Below are 13,800 nucleotides of genomic sequence, written 5' to 3' on the forward strand. Positions count from 1 at the left end.
GCCTGTTGCTACACGGCACCACTAAACCTGTTGCTACACGGCACATCTAAGCTCGTTGCTACACAGCACCTCTAAGTCTGTTGCTACACAGCACCTCTAAGCCCTGTCGCTACACAACACATCTAAGCCCGTTGCAACACGGCACCTCTAAGCCCTGTTGCAACACGGCACCTCTAAGCCCCGTTGCTACACAACACCTCTAAGCCCGTTGCTACACGGCACCTCTAAGTCTATTGCTACAAGGCACCTTTTTTAAGCCCATTGTTACACGACAATATTTTACAAATATCTCAAACTATTTTAACAAAGCCCAAATACTAATTTGGCAAACTATTTTAACAAAGCCTAAATATTAATTTGACACTATTTTACAAAACCCAAATATTAATTTGGCACTATTTTACAAAGCCCAAATACTAATTTGGCAAACTATTTTACAAAGCCCAAATACTAATTTGAAAAACTATTTCATAAAGCCCAAATATTGTTTTGGCAACTATTTCTAAAAGCCTAATATTATTTCGGCACTATTTCATAAAGCCCAAATATTGTTTTGGCAACTATTTCTAAAAGCCCAAATATTATTTGGGCAACTCTTTCTAAAAGCCTAATATTATTTTGGCACTATTTCATAAAGCCCAAATATTGTTTTGGCAACTATTTCTAAAAGCCTAATATTGTTTTGGCAACTATTTCTAAAAGCCCAATGCTATTTTGGCGCATATTTACAAAACTTAAATATTATCTTAACACTTATTACACATATACTAAATCTCTTACTCATGGGAAATATACTCATCCTTCAAGAATACTCTTCTTACAAAATTTATAAAAGCCCATATATATCATCAATGGCAAAACTCTTCATTTTGTAGGGATAATCAAGCCCAAAGAAGCTCAAATATAAAGCCCAGGCTAGCCCAGCTCATACTAAAATCCCAACAGTTGAAGCTCATATGAGCTAATCAGCCAAAACTCAGCACAATTCAACAGTTGGAGCCCATGCCATTAGGTTCCAACTTGTCAAATCGGGTCAGAACAGGACACGTGTCCATCAGAGGTTGAACCCTTCCTTCACAAGCTGAAATTTCATCATTTCTCATGTAACATAAAGCTGAAGCTGACTTGGCAAAAAACTGAACTATAAATGAAACTCTCCATTAATGACTTAGGGGGAACAAGAACAAGAGGAAGAACACACCAAAAATCCTTACTCAACTCCTCTGTTCAGCTTTTTTAAAACTCCAGCAAAGTTCTAAGTCACTAAGCCCTCAATTTCAAACACAGAAACTAAGTTCTTCAACTCATAGCTCAAAAACACCTCTCATACCTCTATTATTAAACACACAGCTCCCCCCAGCCAAAAGTCTCAGCAGTCTTGCTACACACTCTCACTCATTACTTATACTACTCACAAAGGACTCTCTCTACTCATTACATGTACTACTCCCATGAGCATGCTTTAGCACCATAATGATCTTGCTGCACTAGCTGGGATCTCTCTCTCTCCCTTCATCTCAAACTAAGCTTTCCTCATTATTTGCTATTATGGAACCCATGATATTTACTTATTAATTTACTATTGATGGTTATGATGTAACTGTTACCATAAAATTTTTCTCTCATATTATTGTATTAGAAGACTTTTCTCCAAAGCTAACGGATGATGAGTCTGAAAATATGGACGTTTCCCTTAATCTGTGAAAAACTTTATTGTTGGGTTATTTTTCTGCAGAAATATTTTTACGGCTGGATTACTTTTCTGCAGAAACATTTTACGGCTGGGTTACTCTTTTTTGCAAAAGTACTTCACAACTGGGTTACTCTTTTCTGCAGAAGTACTTTACAACTGGGTTACTCTTTTCTCCAGAAACATTTTACGGCTAGGTTCTTTTCTGCAGAAGCACTTTACCGCTGGGATATTTTCTGTAGAAACACTTTACTACTGGGCTATTTCTTACAGTAGACTTTTTAACCACGTTGACATGTTTGCTATAGGGATTGTTTATGGGCTGTTCTTGTAAGTCTCAATCTAGGCCCAAGGCATAAAAATACAGTAAATTATTTGGATCTTCGCCGATAGCCTTTGGGCCATGCGTCAAGTCCATCGTCGAGTTTCAATTTAGGCCCCCGACCCAACGTAAATCTCATTTGTCAAAAAGGAAACTTTTTCGCCCCCGACAATAGGTTAACCACAAAGAACCAAAGTGTCTTTACCTTAGACAGATTAATTATAGACAATGTTTTGGTGGCATTTGAACTCATGCACTACTTGAACCACAAAACTAAAGGTAAGGAAAGCTACAGATCTATTAAGCTCGATATGAATAAGGCATTCGATAGGGTGAAATGAGACTTTGTAAAGAGGGTTATGGAAAAAATGAGTTTTGACAGGAGATGGATTGCACTCATCATGCAGTGCATATCCTCAATCACGTCAATGGTGAGACTCACGGAAACATCACCCCCACTAAAGGCTTGCGACAAGGCGACCTCTCCACCAGCCTTTTCCTCCTCTATGCTGAGGGTCTCTCAGCCCTCATCCACCAAGCAGCTAGTCACCAATCCCTTAAGGGCATATCCATCTGCAGGAGTTGCCCCACAATCACCCACCTCTTCTTTGCCGACGACAGTCTGTTGTTCTGCAAGGCAAACACTGCCAAGCGTAAGGAGCTAGTCAATATCCTTAGTGCCTATGAGAAGGCTTCAGATCAAAAAATCAATGCTGACAAGTCATCTGTCTTCTTTAGCCGGAATACTCCTCTTGAAGTCAAAGAAGAAATATTGAGGATCCTTGGCCCTATGCAAGACACTAGACACAAGAAATACCCCGACTTGCCCTCACTAATAGGGAAATAAAAAACTCAGGTGTTTGTTGAAATTAATGAGAGGGTGAGCAAAAAGCTTGCTGGCTGGAAGGGAAGACTTCTCTCCATAGAGGGTCGAGAAATCCTCATTAAGGCCGTCGCTCAAGTCGTACCAACGTACACCATGAGTTGCTTACAATTGCCTAAAACTCTTTGTGATGACCTTGAGCAAATGATGAGGAATTTCTAGTGGGGCCAAAGAGATCAAGAATAAAAAATGGCTTGAATTAGTTGGAAGAGGATGTGCAAATCCAAACTTTTTGGAGGTATGGGCTTCCAGAATCTCCAAGCTTTCAACTTGGCTTTGTTATCCAAGCAAGGGTGGCAAATTCTCTCAAACCCTGACTCCTTAGTGGCAAGGATCTATAAAGCAAAGTACTTTCCTCATGGCGATGTCCTAAATTCCAAAAAAGGGAACAATCCAAGCTATGCGTGGAGGAGTATCCACAACAGCCTAGAGATCATTAGAAAAGGCACCCGGTTGAGGATGGGAAACGGCAAAAGGATTCATATTTGGGAAGATAGATGGCTCCCAATACCATCCACCCAAAAGGTAATCTCTCCCCAAAAACCTTTTGACAACTTCCCTATGGTTTCCTCGCTCATTGATGAAGCTACCAAATGGTGGAAACCGGAGCTTGTGAAGTCCCTTTTCCTCCCTTTTGAAGCTGCCACCGTACTTAGAATTCTCATTAGCTACAGTCTTCCAAAAGACAATCTAATCTGGATAGGGAACAAAAGTGGCACTTTTATTGTCAAGAGTGCTTATTACATTACTATTAAGGTGGTTGAACAAAATGGAAGTGGGGAAAGCACTAATAGCCACTCGGCCTCACTCTTTTGGAAGAAAATTTGACAGCTCAAAGTCCCTCCAAAGGTCAAAATCTTTGCCTGGCGTGCATGCATGAACGGCCTTCCTACCATGCTCAGTATCTGCTGTAAAGGATTGAGCTCTTCGAGGTTCTGCCCTTTATGTGACAAAGACATGGAGTCCACCTCCCACGCCCTTCCGTTCTGCCCCCATGCAAGGCAAACTTGGGCTTCATGGCAAGACTATCCAATGGACATTTCAGCCTAAAAAATGGACATCTTGGACATCGCAAGCCAACTCATGGAGAACGGGAACCCCAAGGATTTAGACATCTTCTTCATGACAGCTTGGACCATTTGGGGAAACAAAAACCAAGCCATTCACAATGATGCAGGCATCCCTCCTTCTCAAGCGTGGAATTTAGCAAACCAAGCCTTAATCAATTATAACAATGCCTGCTCTCAGCGCCCACCCCCCGTGCATCCTACAACACTTCATAAATGGACACACCCGCCCCCCCCCCCCCCCCCTCCTTTCAGACTACTTTAAGATCAACGTGGATAGAGTCACTTCAAACATCGGAAGGCACCCATGCATGAGAATAATCATTAGGAACTGTGCAGGCAACCCCATTGGAGCTCTAAGCAAGCCCCTCCCATCCGACTTCCCTGCCTTGGTGACTGAGGCGCTTGCCCTCCACCAAGGAGTCCTCTTCGCATTGGAGATGCAAATTCCTCGTGCCATCTTTGAATATGATGCACTTTCTATGATTCAAGCTCTAACCATGGAAGACTTTGAAGGTAAGGTGGGTCACATTCTTAAAGATATCAAGACTCTTTCATGCTCATTCTCCAGTTGCTCATTCAAACACCTGAAAAGGGAAAGCAACAGAGCAGCACATGCATTAGCAAGAGAAGCCAAGCTCCAAGCTCTCGAGACAGACAGATTTGGAAGGGTGTCACTCGCCCCCCACTACGACAAATTTTAAGGGATGATTTGTTGTAATTCTCATGTTGTTGTTTTATTTTTGTTTGTCCCCGTGCTCTGTTGTAATTCAATTTCAAGTTGGAATGTCAATTATCCTAGTTTCCCATAAAAAAAAAAAGAATATATATATTGCAACAACTAAGCAACAATTCATTTTGCTTCTAATCATCTGTTTCAGGTTATCATTTTGTGTGAGAAAGAGTAGGTCGAATAATTGCAACTCAAAATGCTGTAACAAGAACTCAAGTAACCAATAAGTTTACTAAACCTGGGTGCAGGACCCGCATGGATTTGCTATATGTGCGTGTATACTAAGCAACAACTAAGCAACAATTCATTTTGCTTCTAATCATCTGTTTCAGGTTATCATTTTGTGTGAGAAAGAGTAGGTCGAATAATTGCAACTCAAAATGCTGTAACAAGAACTCAAGTAACCAATAAGTTTACTAAACCTGGGTGCAGGACCCGCATGGATTTGCTATATGTGCGTGTATACTAGGGGAAAATGGGTATTTGCCCATAATTTACAAATTATATAGCAAAATGCTCATGTTTTGAAACTATTTAGCAAAATGCTCATATTATATATACTCTATTTTTAAAAAATCAAGTTTTGTGTAAAATTCGATATCTTCAAAATCGAGTTTTGTGTATATTTTTAAGTAGAACTCAACGTTAGCGATGTCGAATTCCACTTAAATTTTTTTTTTTTTAATATTTAAGTGGCAAAATATACATAGAAATCGACATTGCTAATGTTGAGTTCTACTGTAACTCAATTTGGTTAAAACCAAGTTTGAAAAACAGACATTTTGCTAAATAATTCTAAAATAATGGCATTTTGTTGCAATAAACTAGAGACTATGCCTTAACTTGAGGAGAAGTGTTAAGGGTGGAATTGTAATATTGAAATTAATATGTATAGGAACCCTACAATTCCCAACGCAAAACATAGACTTTGGTTGCACAATCCAAAAGAACCATTGACTCCAAAGCATTTCCTACATAATAATAATATACTCGGCTTCCTTGATGTTCAAGTCATCTTCACTCCCATCATATCTGCATTATTGATTCTCTAATAATTTTTTCACTCGTAATTTCTTGGAAGTTGGTGGTGGAAAAAGAAAGTCATAAAGAATCTCCATCGGCAAAACCCATGCCACACATTCCTAGTTTTCCTTTCTGGCTAGGAACAAAGTACCAAGAAATTCTTCACAAGGGCCCTACACCACTATACTAAAGATTATCGATTCACATGACAAATTTAAGGAATCAAACAACAATCGACAAAGATGTGATAGGTAATGCCATTATTTTCTAAGACAAATATCTCCCACAATAATTCCGCATGTTGATCCCCAACATGTATCCAAAGCAAAATATCACAAGATCTGGCTTCACAAAACTGAATTAAAACCAGGGGCAGCACTAACTAGGTTACCTTGAGTTCATACGGATAATGAAGAACACGAATGTGCACAATTTTTTTTTTTTTTTAAATTGAGGAAAAGGTGCTCTAAATTTTGTTTGCATCCATAAACAGAATCCACATCCTGCCAGTCTTTTAACACCTAGCCGAACATGCTCGCACAGGAGTCAGAATAAAAGCAGCCCACCAGCACCAAGCCAACATGATTCATAATCTTAAGAAGAAAAAAAAACCATACAAGACTGAAAGATAACATATAAATCAACAATCCATCGGTTCAACTGACCACCAAACCCAAGTGGCTCCAATGGATGATAATAAATAGCAATAACAATCACAATTATAATGAGATCCCACAGAAATGATGAAAACACAAGATTATCACTTTGTTAGTAATAAATTATCCATCTCTAATTTGAGAAAATGAGGAATCCTTTAGTTTCAACGGGTTCATTGGATTTGGTATTGGTTTGAAGCCCCCACCTCTACCTCTACCTCCCCCACTATTTACCTTAAAATAATAAAAGTTCATTGGACTTGGTATCTTGTAAAACACTTCAACGAAACAAACAAGCCAGCACATTGACAGAGTTCCTAATTTTGTTCTCATCCTAATGAAATCCATTTCTCCACCTTTTCTTTTTTCATCTAAAAAACTGTAAAAATCACATGTTTCAGGTACAATTGTACTTTTGCACAATAATACAAATTAAGTAAAACAAGCTGATGAAAATAACTCATGCTAGACTGGGAAAAGAAATTTAGGATTACCATATCATAAAAAACAGAGATCTTCCAGGATCAACCCCTAAAACAACACACAAAATTCAGCAATATTAACCAGTAAGCACATGCCTAAACTAGCTCAAAGTATAACACTTTTTGGTCCCTTCAACCTGCCAACAAGGAACAATATATATATATATATCTGTGTGTGTGTGTGGGTTACCAAAAAAGGGGTTAGTTGGACTACATAGTTTTACATGCATTCCTTTCTAAACTAGATAGTCCCACAAACCCAAATTCAAACCAGTCGCAATTTTTTCTTATTGTTTGCCAGTAAGAAAAGTCTGCACTTGTATATTGAATGCAGTTTTGTTATTTAGTCTTTTTTTTTTTAAGTGGTAATATAATTGTAATCTGTTAACCTAATTAGAGTCAGGCAATAGGGGTGTATGCAAGCCAAGTGCCTTCTTCCAAGACCGTTTTAAAACCCCAAACTGGTTTGCTTTTTCTGCAAACCAGGCCTGAAGTTTTTGAATTAAACCCATAAGATATTTAATTCCATGACCAAAATTCCTATTCTGCTAGACCCATCCCATACATCACAAAACCTGTCTGAAAAATTAAAGCTCCTGCATATGATTAGCAATGGAGAGCAATCTGTCCTGCACTGCATTCCTTGCCCAAGGTATAACATGCACCATGGCATAACCGTATTCTATAACCAAGCTAAAAAATACATAAAAACACCCCGCCTTACCATATCTTGCCCTATCTAGCACAATATTCAACAAGATTGAGGAGCCATCCTGCTAGCTAAAATTCAAAGTCTAAACAAAACAAATCACCCTACTGACCTCGAACAAGAACCCACTGGATGAGTCCAGACTTGCGCATTTGGCTAAATATACTAACTTAATTCTAAACACGTAAGACGAAGATAAATCACTATAATTTCCAACCAACACCCTCTTCCTAAGGTAAAACCATATAGGCCCAAAGAGAATAGGAAAAAAAAGTTACCATCAGATTTTTATTTTTTGACAAGTAAAAAACTTAACTAAAATCAAAGGAAGGTGGGAAAAGAGAAAAGTTTGGTTGACAATTTGAACCTATAAAGTAACTTAGATAAGAAGCAAGAAAAGATGCATTGAGAATTTAGGCAAAGATATTGGAGAAATGATTCAACAAATTTGACTAAAACAGCTTTTCCCACAGTTGGATATGACACAACCCAGTTAGCAAGGGTGTCAAAAAGCAATGTTTGACACAACATGCAAACATGACACAAACAAATATACATATATTTGTGTCAAAATGGATCAACCCACTTTAACAAGATTATAAAATATAAAATTAAGGGAATCAAAGAATTTTAATGATTATATTTGTTGATTATTGCTTCTTCATTAAAGCATAAATTCCCTAACCCTTTTTCCCAAAATGAAGGAATAAAAAAAAAAACCATTTCATTTTATATTTCTTAAATATTGTGTATTTCTACATTTAGATGGAACATCATTGGGTTGAAAAAAGAATTTTTAGATTATATGATATCAGCCACTCTATTCTAATTGTTGTAGATTATATTCTAAGGGCATGTCCACGTCACTAGGAAAAAAAATGTAACCTTATTAAAAATCTGATTAGAAATCATAGCAACTCGTAAATTCACTAGATATTTACAGACATGCAACATTATATTAAGGAAAAGCAGGGTAAAGATGATGTGTACACATAAAATGAAAAAACTGTAACATTCTTGTAAACAAATCTGTAATCAGAAGTCAGTAACTTATAAAGTCACTAGATATTTGAAGACATGTAACATGTTATATTGAAGGTTCACACACACACACACACACACACACAAACACACACACACACACACACATAAACAGCAGGAATTTTGAAAGGATTCTTCATGTTCTTGTTTAAAGGAGATCTCAGTGAAAAGCAAATATCATGAAGCACGTTAAACTTAATTATAGGAATCCCTAGGTCAAGCAGAGCTCAGCCTTGTGTGATATAATTGATGCAAAAGTTTCAGCAAGCAGTTCTAAGGCTGGTGAAATACATATCAAGCCTTCTGCATAAGGAATTTTCAGGATAAATCATAAATGTATATCCGGTACATACCATATGCTTCAACAAAAGAAGAGGCATAACGCAATAGATCTAGAACTAACCTGAAATGTAAACTAAAGATCTCAACAATTCTGCCACCTAAACAATGTTCTCTGCATCAATTGCTAGAAAGTGTGATCCCTTTTAAGATCTAAACATTCAACGTGTACCACATGGGTTGACAAAGGTTTCTTGACCTCCAGCATGACAACATCTAAACAGCCATATCTACATTTCCCCAGAATCTATCTATAAAAACCAAATAAGAAACTTCATCTTGCAAAGTACTAAGAAGCTGTGTTAAAAAAAGAAATATCCTTGATGAAGCTACATGAAAAATACGAAAAACTTTACAGAATGATGAGATGTTCACTATGCTCAACAAATAAAAACATAATAATGACAAGTAGACATTGTAAATGTACCCAAAGTCGGTTACAGGGTCTCACCATTCAGCATCATATGGGAGAGGTTCATTTGGGTACCAACCATAACTGAACATTCCAAGGTGAATTATGAAAGACGTGTAGAAAATCTAGTGAGCAGACGTGAACATGGTCTGGAACCCCAATGCATTCAGCACCTGCAAGGTGTGTAGAAAGAAAGGCACTGATTTAAATGCGATATATTGTTATTATTTAATTAGGTGCAGAAGACCAACATTACTGAATTATTTTAAAAGATCACATAAATCAGGTTACAAAGCAGATGGGTAAAATGAAAACAATAGAAAAAGTAAAATCAGCTTGGTTTAACAATGGACTAATTAACATTATAATATGAAAAGTTCCCGGTCCTCTTTGCTTTTTAAAAGTTAGAAACAGAATGATTACTCTTCATTAATTATTAATAAAAGTTTTCTACCCTTTCAGTCAAAAAAATTATTAATAAAAGCTAAGACTCACTGGTTCTACCTAATGCCCATAAAATATACAAACTATGTACACATTCGATGAATCTTCCTTATTCCACTAACTTAATTGTCTAGTCGAACTCCCCATTCAAAGGTTTCAGCCATAAAACTCCCAAGAAAAATAAATCAGTTAGCTGAAATTTGTATCAACCTAGACCAGACATCCCAAGTTTTGTTTTTCCTTTTTGGTTTAAGTGAGGGGGGAGTTTCATGGAGAGAGAGAGAACGCTCTGAATAGGATCATTAGGAATACAATATTAAATAAGGGTTTTTGAATAAGGATTGTTGTTAGGGGTTTAGGTAGGATTAGGTAATAAAAAAGATTGGATCTTAAATGAATTTGATGGATACTTGGTGATAAAACAATGAATAGAACAAGAAACCAAGCAAAATAAACCCTGGGCAATCACACCTAAGTTTTCCTAGGCAATCACAGTTTAGGTAGTAGAAGGCAACCACACCCTCTAGGCTTAAAATAAGTTACTGGAATTTTATTATATTAAATCTCTCTATGAATGTCACTGACTACAAATAAGAAAAATACTCCAAACACAAAATAAAGCTAATGGTTGTTGGTACTTGGTACAAATAATGACAGCCCATTCCAGAAAATCTAGGATTTACCAGATTGCAATTATTTTAGTTAAATTTTATTAAAACTGAACCCACAACTTTCTAATCTAAAGAAACTTAATAGTAAGACTTAATTATAACAAAAGTAGCCTATGAAAACTTCCAAGAAGGCCCTATATTGAATCTAGACCGCTATTCTTGAATTTTTCATATTTAATCTTGTTTTTCCTCAAACTCTTTACTATCTGCATCAGGGAGAGAGATAATCAGAACATATAAGCAAACATAATATAGTAACAACAATGGTTAGCATAATGCAGAACATAGTTTCAACAACCCAAACCTATATTGAGAACAATGTTTCCAAGTTGAATTGCTGGTCAATTCATGATTATATTTATATATATATATATAGATTTATATATATATATATATATATATATATATTCAAAGCAAAAATAAAGAATCTATGCCTATAATCATTGATACAAGCCCATGGTGCCTAAGAAAAACACGGGCAGGTATCAAACCTACGCCTACAACATCTCAGTTTCCAACTTTTTTCTTAATGGATTAATTATGAATGAATTGCCTTCTTCAATATACAGAAAAGTGTCTGAAAAAAACATATGCTATCAAAAAAGAAAAAGAAAAAATGTTTCTTGATTCTGTGCCAAAAAAAGAAAAAGAAAAAGTGTTTATGGGGGTGCAGGGTTTTTTTTTTTGTTGGGGGCGGCGCGGGGGTGGGGGGGTGTTTACATTGATATTTTAAAACATGAAAACAAGATAGGAAAGAAGCACTAACAAATCAATTGAGAAGCATAAAGGCAACTTTTAATGAAAGGAAGACTTTCTGCAGAAGAGAACAGCACCATCTGGATGGGAATCTATATCTTTTCCCTTGAAGCATTTGTGAAAAATTATATTTCAATAAGCATCTTGACTGGCATCATTTGGTGAACAACTTTGTATTTCTACAAAATATTCTGTACAAATGATTAAAGGAAAGAATATATGAAGCAGGGATGGAAAGCACTAATTTAACATATACACAGAAAGAAAGGAAAGACCTGCAATATCAAAAATGGGAAATTCAAAGGAAGAAGAAAGAACTTTGTACTGTCACATCTGGTAAAGTTCAATAAGTTGCCAAGAATATAGGGCATTCCAAGTGCAGTGCACTATTGCCTCTAAGAAAGTTTAATAAGATGCCAAGAATAGAAGGCACCACAAGTGCAGTATATTGTGATCCATGATTTAAAAATAAATAAATAACATAAGAGTGAAAACCTAAATTTAAGAAGATGCACACCTAATCCAACTGGGCACAACTTAGACGCACCCAGTCAATAACCCAACTAGTCAATTGGTCCAAAAATAAAAAGACAGAAAGACGAGCACATAAATCTAAAATAGGAAAAATTTCAGGCCACTGCTGGTGGGGAAATGGAAAAAGATGCTGAGAACATAAAGCACCACAAACACAGTATATCCTTCTCTCTGAGTTATACAATTCAATCAATGTGCAGCCTTGCAATTGATAGAATATCTTATGCAAGCACATGCCCAGTTGTTAACCTAACTAGCCAACCATAAGTTTATGCATAAAAAAAAAAAGGTGAACCATTTAAGACCATATTGTAAGCTTGTATTTAAGTCTCCAACAAAAGCTACAGTTGTACTCATAGCTTTGTTTGTTTGCTTACATTTTACACCCAAAACAAATTTAAAACATACAACATCATGTCAACTAGACGTAAAAGCCTGTCATTATCATATTACAACATGATTATTTGATGATTCCACCAAAGCATGTATCAACAAATTGACACAATAAACTGGAAATTCCGACACTCAAATTTTGAAATTGAAGTTTTAGCACCATGTCGAATCTAGAAAATCTTAATTCAAGCCACATGCGATCCCGTATAGTGATCCCATTTATTTAACAAAGGGAAACCAAAGGGTTTTTTTAGTGAATTGGTAAATACAAAATCACTCAAACGCAAACAACGTCATGCTTTTCAATTGTTTTACTAAGCTAAACAACTGCGCCATGTCTCACATGAAAAATAAAATGCTATATATAGTTGCATTAAACTATGCCATGTCTCAAATATTCTCAACTTTTACCTATAAACACTACATCAAATTGAAATCAAATTACAAAACGAAATTCAACTAAGACAATAAATTGATTCACATAAGAAAACGAAGGCCAAGGCCGAAACTTAAGTACGGTTCCTTAGATGTCGTACTTTAGGTAATCCAATCAAATCAAATTCAAATTCAAACACATTGTCGCATTTATCAACAACGCACAAACACTGTTATATTTTTCAAACACAATTAAATTCAATGCCGCTACGTGTTTGAATCTAATTAGCAAATCTGATATACTACACCTAAATACCTGTATGTAATTCACCCCAAAATTTTAAATATTTAAAAAAAAAAATTACTTAAAATGGTTAAAAATGATTAAATTACTGGATCCACAAGAATAGCAAAAATTGGATCAAAAAATCAAATATAAAAATACAAAAACTGAACTTTTACCATTACTAGTAAATCAAAATGTTCTAATTATAGAAAAATGGAAGGTCCAAAATTAACAAGAGACCAGATTCAAATCCGGTATTGGTTTGAAAATCATCATAAAGCGAACGCGATAGATTCAAATCTTTAAGTATCTATCAAAAACAAAAACAACAAAAAATAGAAAAACCAGACCTGAGATCTGAAAATGAGCTATGAGATCCATGCAACCCTGTAAAACATATTTCTTCTTCACCGCGGTCTCCGATTCAGTTGATGCAAGGCGGGATCCAATTCGCCCCCACAACCAATCCCAAAACGCCACCTGCCTATCTATATATATATTTTTTTCTTTTTTCTTTTTTTATATAAGAGATAAAATGATATTCCAATTTTTAACAAGCGAAGCGAAGTAGTTCCCGACCTGCACCAAGCGAATTAGAGACTGCCGGTAACTGAATCAAATCTCTTTCTCTCTCTACCTCCTTTGCTCTGTTGATAGTATTTTTGGAAACGGTGATGGATTTTTTGAGTTTTTATGTTTTTAACCCTACAGGGGATAGATGGGGGGTTTGGGCTTTGGGGGTGTTTAGTTGTTTTTTTTTAAGGGGTTATTTATAATGGAAACAGACGAACCTGATTTTGACACGTGGAACCAACCGCCCACCGACGATTCTCGTAGAAACAGCCCAAAAGAAAATAAAAGGGAAGACTTTTTTTTTTTTTTTCAGTCGGCCTACAGGCACTCCTAAATCCGGTGAATTATTAGTTAGTTGCGAAATAGTAGTACAATCAAGCCGTGTTATTTCCGCCCGCATTTACGTGTATC

At 36.3% G+C, this 13,800-nt stretch overlaps 1 long non-coding RNA gene across 11 annotated transcripts; it reads right to left on the bottom strand.

The window, feature by feature from the left end:
- Nucleotides 1-2,304: 2,304 nt before the first annotated feature.
- Nucleotides 2,305-13,568, bottom strand: LOC142613263 (uncharacterized). 11 transcript variants are annotated; one of them, XR_012840255.1, is made up of 5 exons: nucleotides 13,167-13,568; nucleotides 11,239-11,419; nucleotides 9,010-9,530; nucleotides 6,869-6,905; nucleotides 2,305-4,549 (listed from the first exon to the last, which is right to left on the bottom strand). It is a non-coding gene; the product is annotated as an uncharacterized LOC142613263 (long non-coding RNA). The 11 variants fall into 11 exon arrangements; XR_012840259.1 differs by lacking the exon at nucleotides 2,305-4,549 and having other exon boundaries at nucleotides 5,954-6,905; nucleotides 9,010-9,196; nucleotides 9,397-9,530; XR_012840261.1 differs by lacking the exon at nucleotides 2,305-4,549 and having other exon boundaries at nucleotides 5,954-6,905; nucleotides 9,010-9,242; nucleotides 9,397-9,530.
- Nucleotides 13,569-13,800: the final 232 nt, after the last annotated feature.

This window comes from Castanea sativa, chromosome 10 (assembly GCF_040712315.1).
Source record: "Castanea sativa cultivar Marrone di Chiusa Pesio chromosome 10, ASM4071231v1".
NCBI classification, from domain to species: Eukaryota; Viridiplantae; Streptophyta; class Magnoliopsida; order Fagales; family Fagaceae; genus Castanea; species Castanea sativa.